Source organism: Natator depressus, chromosome 20 (assembly GCF_965152275.1).
Source record: "Natator depressus isolate rNatDep1 chromosome 20, rNatDep2.hap1, whole genome shotgun sequence".
Classification (NCBI taxonomy): Eukaryota; Metazoa; Chordata; order Testudines; family Cheloniidae; genus Natator; species Natator depressus.
Window position 1 is genome coordinate 20,707,351 of NC_134253.1, and position 15,058 is coordinate 20,722,408.

Genomic DNA, 15,058 nt, shown 5'->3' on the forward strand with positions numbered 1-15,058 from the left:
TCCGCAGGTTTGGCCGATCGCGGATCCCCACTGCAGGCCAACGGGGGCTGCAGGAAGCCGTGGCCAGCACATCCCTCGCCCCGCGCTGCTTCCCGCAGTAAAACAGAAGGTTTATTAGACGACAGGAACATGGTCTAATACAGAGCTTGTAGGTGCAGAGAACCGGACCCTTCAGCTGGGGGGGTCCATTTTGGGGGGCAGTGAGCCAGACAACCACGTCTGCCCTTCACTCCATGTCCCAGCCAGCCCCAAACTGAAACTCCCTCCAGCCCCTCCTCCTCTGGGCTTTGTCCCTTTCCCGGGCCAGGAGGGCACCTGATTCCTTTGTTCTCCAACCCTTTAGCTCTCACCTTGCAGGGGGGAAGGGCCCAGGCCATCAGTTGCCAGGACACAGGGTGTCGGCCATTCTCTGTGTCCAGACCCCTGCACACACCTGCCCTCTAGGGATCTGCAACGATCATACACCCTTACCCCACCACCTAGATCCTTAAGAACTGCCTGGGGAAACCGAGGCACCCCCACACTATTCAGAGGAAACATTAAGAACAGTCCCATTTCGTCACACTGGGTATGAGATTTTGCTGTTTGTGCAGGGAGCTGGGAGCCCCAGGGTGCCCTGTTTAACCCTGGGACTTGGTGCCTCGCCAAGAGGCCCTGCAATGAGTGTTGGGCTGAAACCCAGCCAGCTTGGTTTACATCCGGCCCACAACAGCATCAGGTGGAGCGAACAGGCCAAAGTGAAAGCAGAGCCACTCTCCAAACCTCTGGGAAAGACTGACCTGCCTTGCGGGGCGGGTGTGCAATTCCTAGCTTCTGCCTCCCTCCCGCCTGCTGTTAATGGGAGGCAAACAGAGACTGCAATAAACCCCTCTGGTTGGAACGAGCCTGCGCCACTGGGGAACGGAGCCACCCGGAGCGGATTAAAAGCCCTAGTCCCAGAGCCAGGGCAAGCGCTCTCCTCTGGACAGTGGTTGGGGACGTCATACAGGGAGGCTTTCGGGCCCAGGGTTCTCATCCTGGCGCTTCAGCTGCTAGTGACCTAGGGCCTCCTGTTCTGCAGCGCTGAGTCCCACAGCTGCACTGAAGTCACTGGGGCAGATCCACTGCTCGTGTCAGTGACCACGGCTCCAGGAATGGGGCTGGAGAATGTTCTGTGCCCCTGAACAGGGCTGGGACAAACTGCCCCAGCCGAGGTCTGCCCCGATGGGAGCTGTGGGGAGCCCAGTGTACTGGAAGCTGCTGCTCCCCGGGGTTTGTGATGGAGAATGTGGGGTGACGGGGGGGAGGAGCAATTCAGCACAAACTGCTCCTTTCGATTTCCTCCCAGCCACCCCAGCATGCCTGGAGACTCCCCTCCCCAATCAATCAAAGCCCAAGACGGGGATCTGAAGCTCGATATGAAGTTACTCCTCCGCCAGCTGATGTAACCCACGCGCCTTCTGGGTGTGGTGTTGTGTCCCATCGAGTGGCACCAAGACCATTCGAGAGAGAGAGAAGATGAGTCTGCTCTGCAGCCGTCGCTACCAGCCAGGGGACTTTTAGCTCATGCAATAGAGGCTCATGCACTAAGCTCCATAGGCCCCAGGTTTGATCCCCACCCACCGACGACCAGGGTCCGTGGGTGTGACGCTGGCGTGGCTGGCAAGGGGCAGCAGAAAGGGTTTCCACTGAGCGTTAAGGGAAAGGAACTTGCTGGCTGTGGCACGGTGCAGCCGTCTGGTTGGCACACCGGGAAAGGAACATGGAGAAGAGCTCCAGCCCTGCTTGCGTCCCCAGCCCTCGTCTTGGCCTTGTAAAAGGCTAACGCTAACAGTAGTGCGAGGTTTGAAAGCGAACACACTTATGTCTGCGCCAGGTATAAACACAGGCACCCTTGTGCAGGCCCAGCCGTCCGTCCCCTGGCGGGCAGCAGTGCCCATGCGGGAGCACCCACGCAGCCCCCCACCGCCCTCGGCTGCAAAGCAGCCCCAGCCCCACGGCAGGGTTACGTTCTCCTCCCCTGCCCTGTGTTCTGGCTCCTCCAGGACCCTTCACGAGGCTGGCAGGGAAGCGCTGAGCTTGGAGCCTGGCCAGGCTGGAGCTGGCCCAAAGGAAACACCTCCACGGTCTTTCCAGGTGCCACCCAGTCCCCCGGCTCCTGCAGGAAGGTTTGGGGTAATCACACACACGCTGGGTCTCCCATTCACCAACGCTTTGCCCGGAGCCTGGCTCGGAGGGAAGCGCAGACCCAGTCCAGCCAGCCTTGACGTCCCTCTCCGCGGAGCTGGAAACGCGCCTGGAGCTGCCAGCCCAGTCCTGTCTACTCAGCGAATGGCTTGCTGCTGCTCTTTCCCGGGTCTCCTCCTCCCTCCCCAGCCCTGGAGCCAGACGAACACCCACACACAGGCCTACTGTGCCCATGGCTGTACAGCAGCTGCTGGGCTGCAGCCATCGTGTCCTGGACATATTCAAGGGGAGCCCGATGGCATTGGCCAGGCAAGGAGGGCATGAGCCCTGCCCAGCTAGGATGGGGCACCGTCCCCAGGCTGCTGCATCAAAGCCAGCCCTGGCTAGGAGCGATTCTGCAACCCAGGAGAGATTCTGCAACCGTCCGCCTGCTGGAGAAAGACATCAAGGTGAACTTGTCCCAGCTTGGAACTCCCTGTAGCCAATGGGATACATTTGGGTTAGGAAAAAGAAAAGGAGTACTTGTGGCACCTTAGAGACTAACCAATTTATTTGAGCATAAGCTAAAGCTCACTTCATCGGATGCTTATGCTCAAATAAATTGGTTAGTCTCTAAGGTGCCACAAGTACTCCTTTTCTTTTTGCGAATACAGACTAACACGGCTGCTACTCTGAAACCTGTCATTATTTGGGTTAGGGTGAATATATGTCAAGAAGGCAAAACCACTCCTTGAGAGGGGCATGGCAGTGATCTAGGCCCGGCCTGAGGGCCTCAGAGACCCCCTTGTCCCACCCTCTCTGCCTAGCTTCGGAACAGTCTAGCGGGTTCTCTGTGTATGAAATTCCTCTCACTCTGCCTTCATTACCGGGGCTGGACGGGGGCTGGAATATTTAGCTGCATGCAGCACATTGGCTTCTTGGGATGAAGTCCCATCACAGAGAGGTGCACACAGGGCTAGGGAATGGGCAGCTCCATCAGACAGCCATCGTATTCCCTGAATCACACATGCAACACGAAGGGCCCATGAGAGTGCTGAGTCCTGAGAGCACCACGGCTCCAGCTGGACTGGATCTCCTAGCTCTCTCCCTTCCCCCAGAAGATGGGGGTGAGCAGCTCTCAGATCACAATGGATGCTTTGCCAGCTTATACAAGGCTATAGTAATGCATTGTTTATTGGTGGGAGAAAATGACCTAGAGAGGTGCGGTTGATGGGCCAACAGGCTTTGAAGTCTGCACTGGGTTTGAGTGCTGATGCCACCGTCAGTGAGACCAGGGACAGCACACGCACGGGGCTGTGGACAGCTCTGGCCCACGGGCTGGGCTGGGCTCAGAAGCATCCAGCGGAAGGAAGGCTTTGGTATTTCACTAGAAGGGGGGATAGGTCAGAGGCGAATTGCCGATTGGAGCTGGCTCGCTCGTGTTGGCAGGCCCCGACCTTTACAGACACGCGACTCCATCCTCGTGTCCATGCTCCCCGAGCCCTTTAAAACAAGGGTAGCCAAAGGCAATGTTTCCATGGCTGCCCCAAGGAGCTTGGCTGCTGGAGGTTACAGGACACAGGCAGCAATGCTCTACCTTGAACCAAGCGGCTAGGCCAGGAGCAGGACATGCCAGAGACCCAAGGTCTCCACCAGCCACACCACCTACTAAAGATGATGCAGCTGGATTCTTTGCAAACTGAGCAAGGCCCTCAGGTCCTCTCACCCATCCCCTCCTGCTCCCTGGGCCTCCCCGCAGATGCTGCTGACTCTGCATTCCAGTGCTGGGGAATGGCAATGCTGGATGGAGACTCCCCTACTGGGGCTGTGCAGGAAGGTCTAGCAGCGTGGGGGCATTTATCGTGGGTCAGTGCTCCTGCTCTGTGGCTGATTATCAGCTTCAGTGACCAATTTCTTGCTCTAACAGCACACAGAGAGCACAGGATTTGCTGTGCTAGCTCACTGCAGCGCCCAAAAGCCAGGTATCCTGTCTCCATAATCAGAGGCTTCAAGGAAGGTACCAGAGACCCTGCAGTGTGTAATTATGGAATAACCTTCTCTTTGGGGAATGTGCCCCCCTGTAGTCAGTGGTTGGCTCCTGGCCAATGGAGATGGTTTTATAGTCCTGGTGTCTCCTGCCCTCTCTAGCTGGTGATATTTGGATTATCCATATATATGTCTCATCCTTTTTTGAATCCCACTAGACATTTGGCCCCCTCAATATCCTGTGGCAGTAAGTTCCGCCGATGAATTATGTGTTGTTAAGAAAGCCTTTCATTGGTAAGTCCTGAAAGCCCAAGGTGCCAAGGTGGCTGTGACTGGCTCATGGCTGCTGTGTTCCTGTTGGAGGGTCAGTGGGGCATCATTCAGGCTGCCTGCCCGCACCCCCGGGCAGAAGTATGGCCGCAGAGGCTCCAAGAAGATGTCACTGAAGGTGTAGATGCGACAGCTGCCAGTCACATTGTAGAAGGACACCTCTCCGGCCTCAAAGTCCAGGAGGATGCCAATCTGCCGAGGCTTCACTCTCAGCATAAGCTCGGGCAGGGGGGAAGTGAGCGCTGCATACTCATCCCCATTGTGCAGCCACACTGTCCAGAAGCCAGTCGCTGGTGAGGGCGTGAATATTCCCTGCCTGCTCACACACTCCTCACAGACCCCCAGTGTCCAACATGGCTTGTCCCCCACTTCCACCTCCCACTAGTGCATCCCGGCTGTGAACCGCTGCCGGGCCAGAATGCAGGTGCACGTGTCAAACCGCTTGGGGTTACTCGGGACGTCCCGCCTCTTGTTGCCCACCCTCACGCTCCGCTGATCCCGGGACAGGAGCAGGTAGGCATTGGCTGTGTTGGGGTCCACAGTCACATGCGCTAGGGACAGAAAGAGAATCACATGGTGCACCCCATTAGTGTCTGTTGGTTACTTATGTCCTGCCCTTTCCTAGCATCTCCCTCAGAGGTGCTGTATAGGCTGGAATGAATCCAGCCCCAACCCCCAGGAGCTGGGTTGGTGTCATTATCCCTGTATGACTGAGGCACGGGGTGGGGGAGGGGGAATTGCCCTCAGTCACACAGGGAGTCAGCTGCAAAGCCAGGAAGAGTCCTGACTCTCCATCTCCTGATCTAAACAGTAGACAACCCTCCCTCACAGATCCAGAAATAGAACCCAGGAGTGCTGACTCCCACCCCCAGCCCCCCCAACTCATGCCCACTAGACCTCTAAGTGTAACTTACAAATGCAGATTTTTTTTTGGTTACATAACCTACTTCTTATTCTGCCAATCGCTCAGACAAACGAGTTTGTTTACATTGATGGGAGATACTGCTGCCTGCTTCTTATTTACAATGTCACCTGAAAGTGAGAACGCATGGAACTTTTGTAGCCAGCGTTGCAAGGTATTTACATGCTAAATATGCTAAACATTCATATTCCCCTTCATGCTTCAGCCACCATTCCAGAGGACATGCTTCCATGCTGATGATGCTCATTAAAAAAATAATGCATCAATTACATTTGTGACTGGACTCCTTGGGGGGAGAATTGTATGTTTCCGACTCTGTTTTACCCACATTCTGCACATATTTCATGTTATAGCAGTCTCGGATGATGACCCAGCACATGTTCCTTTTAAGAACACTTTCACTGCAGATTTGACAAAACACAAAGAAGGTACCGATGTGAGATTTCTAAAAATAGCTACAGCACTCGACCCAAGGTTTAAAAATCTGAAGTGCCTTCCAAAATCTGAGAGGGACAAGGTATGGAGCATGCTTTTAGAAGCCTTAAAAGAGCAACACTCTGATACGGAAACTACAGAACCCAAACCACCAAAAAAGAAAATCAACCTCCTGGTGGCATCTGACTCAGATGATGAAAATGAACATGCGTCAGTCCACGCTGCTTTGGATTGTTATCAAAAGCAGAGCCCATCATCAGCATGGAAGCATGTCCTCTGGAATGGTGGCTGAAGCATGAAGGGGAATAGGAATGTTTAGCATATTTAGCATGTAAATACCTTGCAACGCTGGCTACAAAAGTTCCATGCGTTCTCACTTTCAGGTGACATTGTAAATAAGAAGCAGGCAGCAGTATCTCCCATCAATGTAAACAAACTCGTTTGTCTGAGCGATTGGCTGACCAAGAAGTAGGACTGAGTGGACTTGTAAGCTCTGAAGTTTTACATTGTTTTATTTTTGAATGCAGTTTATATATATATATATATATATATATATATATAATTCTACATTTGTAAGCTCAACTTTCATGGTAAAGAGACTGCACTACAGTACTTGTATGAGGTGAATTGAAAAATAATTTTTTTTGTTTTTTATAGTGCAATTATTTGTAATCAAAAATAAATATACAGTGAGCACTGTACACTCTTTATTCTGTGTTGTAATTGAAATGAATAGATTTGAAAATGTAGTAAACATCCAAAAATATTTAAAAGAAATGGTATTCTATTGTTGTTTAACAGCACAATTAATCGCGTAATTCCTTTTTGAATCGCGCGGTTAATTTTTTGAATCGCGCAGTTAATTGCAATTAATTATTTTAATTGCTTGACAGCCCTAATTTTAATATGGCTAATGTAAACGTAAACATCCAGGAACAAAATCTGTAGGCCTTAGTTAGAGGATGGGGGACTCTATCCTGGGAAGCAGTGACTCTGAAAAAGATTTGGGGGTGCAAGTGAATAAGCAGCTGAACATTTCCACAATATGCTATGCATCCGATGAAGTGAGCTGTAGCTCACGAAAGCTCATGCTCAAATAAACTGGTTAGTCTCTAAGGTGCCACAAGTACTCCTTTTCTTTTTTCTTTTTACGAATACAGACTAACACGGCTGTTACTCTGAAACCAGTGTGATACAGTGACCAAAATAGCTAGAGTGATCCTGGGATGCATAAATAGGGGAATATCGAGTAGGAGTAAAGAGGTTACTGTACCTCAATAGTGGCACCGGTGTGATCCCTACTGTGTCCAGTTGTGGTATCCACAATTCAAAAAGGATGTTAATAAATTGGAGGGTTCAGAAAAGAGCCACAAGCATGATTAAAGGACTGGAAAACATGACTTCTAGTGATACAGGCAAGGAGCTCAATCTATTTATCTTAACAAAGAGAAGGTTAAGGGGTGATTTGATTACAGTCTCCAAGTACCTACATGGGGAACAAATATTTAATAATGGGCTCTTCAATCTACCGGCGATTGGTATAACATGGAAGTTGAAGCTAAACAAATTCAGACTGGAAAAAAGGTGTAAATGATTGACAGTGAGGGTAATTAACCACTGGAATAATTTACCAAGGATTGTGATGGATTCTCCATCACTGACCATTTTAAAATCCAGATTGGGTGTTTTCCTACAAGATCTGCTCTAGGGATTATTTCTGGGAAGCTCTCTGGCCTGTGCTATACAGAAGACCAGACTAGATGATCCCTTCTGTCACTGGAATCTATGAATCTATGATTTGCCTGATTTTGAGACAAAGCCGGAGCCAGTAGCCCTGGGGATGATGGAGAAAGGAAGGGAGAATTGAGGCTGTGCAGCTCAAGCCAACAACCCTTAATCCAATGACTGCTTCATCTTGAGCAGATACTTTTGAATAACAAATTCCCTTCCAAACTAAGGTGGCACCCCCTCTTCTCTCCCCCAGCTGATACACTGGAAAGGAACCAGGATGTCTGGCTGCGACAGGCCCGAGGATCACAGCCCTTCAACAGCTGCGCCAGGCCCGGGGCTCGCAGCCCTTCAGCCTCTAGGCTGGGCCCGGGACACGCAGCCCTTCAGCCTCTAGGCTGGGCCCAGGGCTCGCAGCCCTTCAGCGTCTGCGCCGGGGGGCTCGCAGCCCTTCAGCATCTCCACCTGCCTGCAACTCACAGCCCTTCTGCTCAGCTCTTTGGGACTCAGCCCCAGCCACTGAAAAGTTGGAATTCTTTTTTAAGCAGAAAGTGGATTTGTGCCCATGACTCAAAAGCTGCAGGACAGATTCTGTCCCAGCCTGGCCCCGAGCACAGTTTCCCCTGGGATTTGGCTGAGATGGGAGAGGAGGAACGTCAATGTCTGAGGGGATCTGGAGAGCAGCGCAGGACAGGGGTTGAGAGAGATGCTCTTTCTCAGCTTTGCTGCCAGGACTCTGAGTTGTCTGTAGCTCATATCTGGAGGCTGGGCACTGCCTGACTGCGGGACAGGCTGATGGCACTGCTCTACTCACCCGAGACAGGCTGTGTTCTTGGAGCAGGGCTCTTCCCTGCACAGGTTCAGACCCTGCCTCACAGTGTCCTTACCTTTTCTGAGTTGGCGTTTATATTCCCTAGCCCTGGGCATGTTTCACTGGCCCTCATTTTCCCTAATAAGGGTGGGGTTTGCTCCTTCCTCTCTTCCCGAAGCCCTGAGGATCGTCCAGCCCTGCTGAGCTCTCGATGGTTCTCTTGGCCTTGGCCTCACAGCCTATCACATTTCCCACTTCTGGTTTGGAAGAAACGTGCCTGCGAACATACAGCCGGTCTGGGCTTGGCGAGATGCCGGGAGAGGTCAGTGCAGGGTCTCCGGAAGGGCCATTTTCCAGTTACATAATTTCACAGAATTTAATGGGACATTGGACCATCAAGTCTGACTTCCTGTATAACACAGGCTAGACAGTCCTTCCACCCTGACACCCCTTCCACCTGGACACCCCAACACCCCAATGGTAGGGAATCTACAAGTTTAAAAATATTGACAAAGTTTAAAAGCTTCAACTCTTCTCCAGGCTGCTCCTTCCCATAGCAAGAGCCTCACAGAGAGCCTGAAAAGAGAGAGAGAGAGAGAGAGAGAGAGAGTGAGTCAGGAATGACAACAATACAGGCGGGGAAGGTACTACATTTATAAACAGCAGGTCCTGCTGTAATGTCACATGCTATGCTCGAGTTATGTCCAGGTTACAGAAGATGACGACCATGTTTTCAGAGTCAGAAGCCAAGGCATCCAACAGAAGGGTTGAGCCACTGGCTATCCCAGCACAGTGAAAGTGAGGCACCCCAGTGTTGAGGCAGTTATGCTGGTGTAGGAGTGCTAGTCCTGGGATCGCTGTTCCTATAGGAGAAGCGGAATAAGCTCCACTGGTATAGAGATGTAGAACTGCAACCACACTAGGCCCTGGTCCACACTAGGAGTTGAGGTCGAATTTAGCAGCGTTAAATCGATTTAACCCTGCACCCGTCCACACGATGAAGCCCTTTTTTTTGACTTAAAGGGCTCTTAAAATCGATTTCCATACTCCACCCCCGACAAGGGGATTAGCGCTTAAATCGGCCTTGCCGGGTCGAATTTGGGGTACTATGGACGCAATTAGATGGTATTGGCCTCCGGGAGCTATCCCAGAGTGCTCCATTGTGACCGCTCTGGACAGCACTCACAACTCAGATGCACTGGCCAGGTAGACAGGAAAAGGCCCGCAAACTTTTGAATTTCAATTTCCTGTTTGCATGGTCACCTGCAGCTTGCCACGCTGGCCACAGCTCATCAGCAGAGGTGACCATGACGGAGTCCCAGAATCGCAAAAGAGCTCCAGCATGGACCGAACGGGAGGTACGGGATCTGATCGCTGTATGGGGAGAGGAATCCGTGCTATCAGAACTCCATTCCAGTTTTCGAAATGCCAAAACATTTGTCAAAATCTCCCAGGGCATGAAGGACAGAGGCCATAACAGGGACCTGAAGCAATGCCGCATGAAACTTAAGGAGCTGAGGCAAGCCTACCAGAAAACCAGAGAGGCAAACAGCCGCTCCGAGTCAGAGCCCCAAACATGCCGCTTCTATGATGAGCTACATGCCATTTTAGGGGGTTCAGCCACCACTACCCGAGCCGTGTTGTTTGACTCCTTCAATGGAGATGGAGGCAACACAGAAGCAGGTTCTGGGGACGAGGAAGATGATGATGATGAAGTTGTAGATAGCTCACAGCAAGCAAGCGGAGAAACCCGTTTTCCCGACAGCCAGGAACTGTTTCTCACCCTGGACCTGGAGCCAGTACCCCCCGAACCCACCCAAGGCTGCCTCCCGGACCCGCCAGGCGGAGAAGAGACCTCTGGTGAGTGCACCTTTTGAAATATTATACATGGTTTAAAAGCAAGCATGTGTAATGATTAATTTGCCCTGGCATTTGCGGCTCTCCTGGATGTACTCCCAAAGCCTTTGCAAAAGGTTTCTGGGGAGGGCAGCCTTATTCCATCCACCATGGTAGGACACTTTACCACACCAGGCCAGTAGCACATACTCGGGAATCATTGTAGAACAAAGCATTGCAGTGTATGTTTGCTGGCATTCAAACAACATCCGTTCTTTATCTCTCTGTGTTATCCTCAGGAGAGTGATATCATTCATGGTCACCTGGTTGAAATAGGGTGCATTTCTTAAGCAGACATTCAGAGGTGCCCGTTCCTGCTGGGCTGTTTGCCTATGGCTGCACAGAAATGTTCCCCTCTGTTAGCCACGGGGAGGGGGGAGGGTCTAGCCACGTGGTGGGGGGAGGCAAAATGCGACCTTGGAACGAAAGCACATGTGCTGTGTATGTAATGTTAACAGCAAGGTTTACTGTGAAAGAGTGTAGCCATTGTTCAATGTGTTTTTTTAAATACCACTGTCTCTTTTTTTTTTCTCCACCAGCTGCATGTGTTTCAAGGATCACAGGATCTTCTGCTTCCCAGAGGCTAGTGAAGATTAGAAGGCGAAAAAAACGCACTCCTGATGAAATGTTCTCTGAGCTCATGCTATCCTCCCACACTGACAGAGCACAGACGAATGCGTGGAAGCAGACAATGTCAGAGTGCAGGAAAGCACAATATGACCGGGAGGAGAGGTGGTGGGCTGAAGAGAGTAAGTGGCGGGCTGAAGAGAGTAAGTGGAGGGCTGAAGAGAGGGCTGAAGTTGAAAGGTGGTGGCAGCGTCATGAGAGGAGGCAGGATTCAATGCTGAGGCTGCTGGAGGATCAAACCAATATGCTCCAGCATATGGTTGAGCTGCAGGAAAGGCAGCAGGAGCACAGACCGCCGCTACAGCCCCTGTGTAACCAACCGCCCTCCTCCCCAAGTTCCATAGCCTCCTCACCCAGATGCCCAAGAACGCGGGGGGGGGGGGGGGGCTCTGGCCACCCAGCCACTCCACCCCAGAGGATTGCCCAAGCAACAGAAGGCTGGTATTCAATAGGTTTTAAAGTTTTAAACTTTTAAAGTGCTGTGTAGCCTTGTCCTTCCCTCCTCCACCACCCCTCCTGGTGCTTCTCTCCTCCACCACCCCTCCTGGGCTACCTTGGTAGTTATCCCCCTATTTGTGTGATGAATGAATAAAGAATGCATGAATGTGAAGCAACAATGACTTTATTGCCTCTGCAAGTGGTGATCGAAGGGAGGAGGGGAGGGTGGTTAGCTTACAGGAAAGTAGAGAGAACCAAGGGGCGGGGGGTTTCATCAGGGAGAAACAAACAGAACTTTCACACCGTAGTCTGTCCGGTTATGAAACTGGTTTTCAAAGCTTCTCTGATGCGCACCGTGCCCTCCTGTGCTCTTCTAACCGCCCTGTTGTCTGGCTGTGCGTAACCAGCAGCCAGGTGATTTGCCTCAACCTCCCACCCTGCCATAAACGTCTCCCCCTTACTCTCACAGATATTGTGGAGCGCACAGCAAGCAGTAATAACAGTGGGAATATTGGTTTCGCTGAGGTCTAACCAAGTCAGTAAACTGTACCAGCACGCTTTTAAATGTCCAAATGCACATTCTAAGACCATTCTGCACTTGCTCAGCCTGTAGTTGAACAGCTCCTGACTACTGTCCAGGCTGCCTGTGTATGGCTTCATGAGCCATGGCGTTAAGGGGTAGGCTGGGTCCCCAAGGATAACTATGGGCATTTCAACATCCCCAACCGTTATTTTCTGGTCTGGGAAGAAAGTCCCTTCCTGCAGCTTTTGAAACAGACCAGAGTTCCTGAAGATGCAAGCGTCGTGTACCTTTCCCGGCCATCCCACGTTGATGTTGGTGAAACGTCCCTTGTGATCCACCAGTGCTTGCAGCACTATTGAAAAGTACCCCTTGCGGTTTATGTACTCGCCGGCTTGGTGCTCTGGTGCCAAGATAGGGATATGGGTTCCGTCTACGGCCCCACCACAGTTAGGGAATCCCATTGCAGCAAAGGCATCCACTATGACCTGCACATTTCCCAGGGTCACTACCCTTGATATCAGCAGATCTTTGATTGCATTGGCTACTTGCATCACAGCAGCCCCCACAGTAGATTTGCCCACTCCAAATTGATTCCCGACTGACCGGTAGCTGTATGGCGTTGCAAGTTTCCACAGGGCTATTGCCACTTGCTTCTCAACTGTGAGGGCTGCTCTCATCTTGGTATTCTTGTGCCTCAGGGCAGGGGAAAGCAAGTGACAAAATTCCATGAAAGTGCCCTTACGCATGCAAAAGTTTCGCAACCACTGGGAACCGTCCCAGACCTGCAACACTATGCGGTCCCACCAGTCTGTGCTTGTTTCCCAGGCTCAGAATCGGTGTTCCACCGCATGAACCTGCCCCATTAGCACCATGATGCCCACATTGCCAGGGCCTGTGCTTTGAGAGAAGTCTGCGTCCATGTCCTCATCACTCACGTCACCGCACTGACGTTGCCTACTCGCCCGGTATCGCTTTGCCAGGTTCTGGTGCTGCATATACTGCTGGATAAGGCGTGTGGTGTTTAATGTGCTCCTAATTGCCAAAGTGATCTGAGCGGGCTCCATGCTTGCCGTGGTATGGCGTCTGCACAGGTAACTCAAGAAAAAAGGGCAAAACGATTGTCTGCCCTTGGTTTCCCGGAGGGAGGGAGGGAGGGAGGGAACGGGGGCCTGATGATATGTACCCAGAACCACCCGCGACAATGTTTTAGCCCCATCAGGCAACTGTATAAAAACGCTTTCTACAAAACCGACTTCTATAAATTCGACCTAATTTCGTAGTGTAGACATACCCTTAGAGACTAACCAATTTATTTGAGCATAAGCTTTCGTGAGCTACAGCTCACTTCATCGGATGCATTCAGTGGACAATACAGTGAGGAGATTTATATACACACAGAACATGAAAAAATGGGTGTTATCATACACACTGTAAGGAGAGTGATCACTTAAGATGAGCTATTACCAGCAGGAGAGCGGGGGGGGCGGGGGGAAAACTTTTGTAGTGATAATCAAGATGGGCCATTTCCAGCAGTTAACAGGAACGTCCGAGGAGCAGTGCGGGGTGGGGGAAGACACTGGCAAGAAGATTTTGAATGGCCCCTAACTTTGGGTGCCCACGCTGAGACACCTGGCGCCTAGATTTCAGAGGTGCTAAATACCCGCAACTCCCAGGGGGGCTTGTGGGCACTTAGGGTGTGTCTACACTGCAGTTACGTGCCCACGGCTGGCCCGGACCAGCTGACTCCGGCTCACGGGGCTCGAGCTGAGCAGCTGTTTATTTGTGGTGCAGACGTTCTGGCTTGGGCTGGAGCCCGAGCTCTGGGAACCTCCCACCTCGCATCGTCCTAGAGTCGAAGCTCCAGCCTGAGCCCCAAAGGCTACACCGCAGTTAAACAGCCCCTTAGCCCGAGGCCCGGGAGCTGGAGTCAGCTGGCCTGGGCCAGCCGCAGGTGTGTAATTGAAAATCAGCCCACAGCCGTCTCTGGGTGGGCACCAAAACTTGAAGCATCCAGTGCTGGCCATTTACTCCCTACTGAATCCCTAGACCTGAACTCCATGGGCGAAGCCACCTTGCCTGGCCTGAGTTTGGCTCTAGGCTGCATCTACTGGGAGCCTAGCAGGTCCTCTAGGTTTCATGTATCGTGAGGGCAGCACCTGGCTCTGGGAAGGCTCAGTAATTGGATGAGTCTGTTCAATTACACGGATCTGCTTCTAGCCAGGTTGCCGGTTGCGTTTTGCTTGGGTCTGTAAAACAAAATGAAATCAAAGTGGCTGGTGGAAGCAGCGCAATGAACATTTAAAAAGAATCAGTGGCAGAGGTAATAGCGGGCCGGGGGGCAACTGCCCCCCTCGGCAGCCATTAGGTATACGTGTGGTGCCTTTTCAAGACAATAGGTAGAACTGAAGGTGGAACCACCAAAGACCCAGCTGCCTCCTGGTTCCATCACTGCTCAAAATGTAGCTCCGCTGATGCTAAGAATCCAGAGTCTATTGAGCAGGGACATGGGACAGACAGCACCCTTGCTTGGAGAACCCATGCTTTGCAAAATGAGACATGGACTTTCATTCACCCTGCACTGAATTGCAGCCACTTCTGGAGTGGAGCGTAGTAGCTGCATAACAACACATGGATTACTCGCCCAGCACTGAAATGCAGATACCTCTGGGGTGGAGCGCAGCAGCGTATCATAGAACATCAGGGTTGGAAGGGACCTCAGGAGATCATCTAGTCCAACCCCCTGCTCAAAGCAGGGCCAATCCCCAATTTTTGCCCCAGATCCCTAAATGCCCCCCCCCCTCAAGGATTGAACTCACAACCCTAGGTTTAGCAGGCCAATGCTCAAACCACTGAGCTATCCCTCCCCCCCACAACACAATACAGGGATCACTCACCTGGCATTGAAATGCAGACATCTCTGGATGGAGCATAGCTGATGTGCAACAGCACTCAACAACACTACACAGGGATCACTCACCCAGCACTGAAATGATGCCACCTCTGGGGTAGGAATGCAGCAGCTGTTGAACAGCCACAGAGCGACACTACTCACAGTTTAGAGCAGGATGTGAAGAAGACTCTCACTTCCATTCGAAAGCTCTGGGGGAGTTTACAGAAACAGACCATGCTGTTAACCTGAGCTGAACAGCAGCCAGGACACACTAGATTGGGTCTGCACTGCGGGTAACCAGACAACAGCTCCGCCACGAGGGATTCA

At 51.8% G+C, this 15,058-nt stretch overlaps 1 pseudogene; it reads right to left on the minus strand.

The window, feature by feature from the left end:
* Nucleotides 1–4,677, minus strand: part of LOC141975322 (gametocyte-specific factor 1-like) — a 36,411-nt pseudogene extending 31,734 nt beyond the window's left edge.
* Between the last annotated feature and the right edge of the window lie 10,381 nt (nt 4,678–15,058).